Raw genomic sequence first — 2,768 nt, 5'->3', positions numbered from 1 at the left:
CAGTGTCTCATTGCATTATATATAAGGTCATTATGGGTTGGAACCAATTTGATGGCACTTAACAACAACAAGGCATTCAACTGTATAGACCACAACAAACTATGGAGAGTCTTGAGAAGAATGGAAATCCCAGAATACAACATGGTGCTCATGAGGAACCTGTACATGGATCAAGAAGCAGTTGTGGGAACAAAGACATACTGCTTGGTGTAAAATCAGGAAAAGTGTGCATCAGGGTTGTATCCTCTCACCATACTTATTCAAACTGTATGCTGAGCAAATCATCAGAGAAGCTGTGTTACATGAGGAAGAAGGGTGCGATGGCATTGGAAGAAGGCTTATTAAAACCTGTGTTATGCAGATGACATGACCTGGCTTGATGAAAGTAAGGACTTGAAGCACTTCCTGGTGGGAAAAATAAAAAGGCAGCCTTTAGTATGAATTACAACGCAATGTAAAGAGGACCCAAATCCTCACAATTCGACCAGGAGGTAACATCATGGTAAATGGAGAAAAGAGTGAAGTTGGCAAGGATTTCTTCTTGCTTGGATCCACAATCAATGTTCATGGAAGCAACAGAGAAAAGATCAAATGCCATGTTGAATTGGGTAAATCTTCTGCACAAACCCTCTTTAACATGTTGAAAGGCAAGGATGTTAATTTGAAGACTAAGGTGCACCTGGCCTGGAGCATGATACATATCATGATATTTTCATTCACATCATTTGCATGTGAAAGTTGGACATTGAATTAGGAAACCTGAAAAAGATTCAATGCAATTGAATTTTGGTGCGCTGGCGAAGAATATTGAAAGTACCAGAGGAGCTGGTATCAAGGATTTAAGAAGAAAGATAATGTTTTGATATTGTTGATGGCAACATTTGTACATGTCTGCTTGATAAAATTGGTTTATAGATTGTTATAATATATGTAAGATTCCTCAATAAAAGGATTAATTATTTGAAAAGAAAGAAAGAAAAAGCTGAGACATAAACCTTCACCCAAACCTTTGACTATCCAGCAAAATTAGCTTCACTCACTCCTTCTGGGTGTAGAGAAAAATGCTAGGGGAAATATGTCTTATTATAATGAGAACTTTGGCTATAGACACCAATGTGGTTCCTTTGGTGACTTATGCTGATGTTTATATGGATCTAGAGTACATCGCTTGCCTCTCAAGTTGGCAAAGCCTAAAGATCCTTTATTCCCTCCCTCTCCTACCCTGCCACCCTCACAAACCCTTAATATACTGTTGTTGTTGTTGTTATTATTATTTATACACATCTTATGCCGCCCATTCTATCCTTTCACCTATAATCCTGGTATTCATCTCCCTTAAGGGGGGTTATTCCATCATCATTGCTATCCGTTCCCCCTCCCCTTTCCACCAATTCCCTTCCCGTATCCTCGTGGAATCATTCCTCCCATTGGACAATCGAGCAGCAGTGACATATATGCTTTGGGTACAGAAGGGTTGCTAAGGAAACTTAAGAATTTATATCATTGCTACACCTCACCTCACCCCCACCCCCACCCCAAAACAAAACAAAACCTGTTTCTATCAACTCAGTTCTGACTCATAGTAAAACCACCCCATAGTTCCCCTAAAATCTGTTGCTCCTTAATTAAATGAAAGATATTCTCTAATTAAAGGAAGCTTCTTTATTCAACCAGTCACATAAGCTTTAAGCTGGAAAATCAGTGGAGTCTCCTCTTTCTTCATATACTTTAAACTCTGTTGGCTTTGACCTCGGAAATACTCCTTCTTTCTACCTCAGTTTTCTCCTTCTCCTTTGCCACCGTCATCTCTCATCAGCACTATCACAATAGCCTGTTTTTTTGTATTCACTGAAAAATATTCTGAATTGCGTAAGTATGAATACATTATCATTTTTTAAATTCAAACAATACAAATAATTTTAAAATTCTAGAATTAACCATGGTAACCAGTTGAGAGTGTTCCAAATATGTCCCGTGCCTATCTAAATGGGAAAAGAGCTCCACTTCTTGTAACTTTTTTTGTCATAAAGGATAACATGAGTAGTTTGCGTTTTCTTCTTTTTCTGCTTAATAAAGATATTTTCCATGTGAGTACACCTTAATTTTGATGACTACATTTTATTCCAATGAACTCTGGTGGCAGAGTGGGTAACATGTTGGCCTGCTAGCCACATGTTCAGCAGTTCAAAACCACCTGTGACTCCTCGAGAGAAAGATGAGACTTTCTTCTCACATAAGGCTTTACAACCTCAGAAATATCCACGAGTGAAGTTCTGCCCTGTCCTCTAAGGTTGATATGAGCAGAATCAACTCAGTGGTGGTGAGTTTGAATTTTTTGACATTGAATTTCATGGTGTGACAAGCACCCTCTGAGATGGTATTCACAGCCTTCTGAAATCTTTTTCCCTTGAACGACTTGCTTCTGACCAACAGAATATGGCATCATTGAGGCATGTCACTTTTGCCTTTAGATTACAAAAGACTGTAACTTCTGTTTTCCTAGAAGACTTTCGCTGCTGGCATTAATGAAACAAATCTCATTAATGTCGTGTTGGAGAAATTCACCATCAGAACCGAGGGTGATCTCCAGCGAATACCAGCAATGAACTGAATCCTGCTATGGACGTTAGTGAGCTTGGAAGCAAAACCTTCTTGAACTGAGTCTTCCAGTGAGAGCTGCTAGCCCTGGACAACAGTTAGATTTCCTCTTATGAGAGACTGTGAGAACAAGGCTAACCTGTGCCTCGATTTCTAATCCACAAAAACAA

The sequence above is a fragment of the Echinops telfairi genome, unplaced genomic scaffold, assembly GCF_000313985.2.
Source record: "Echinops telfairi isolate 266 unplaced genomic scaffold, ASM31398v2 ScPeMD7_5;HRSCAF=22, whole genome shotgun sequence".
Classification (NCBI taxonomy): domain Eukaryota; kingdom Metazoa; phylum Chordata; class Mammalia; order Afrosoricida; family Tenrecidae; genus Echinops; species Echinops telfairi.
The sequence above is the reverse complement of the archived record's forward strand: the minus strand, read 5'-3'. Positions refer to the sequence as shown.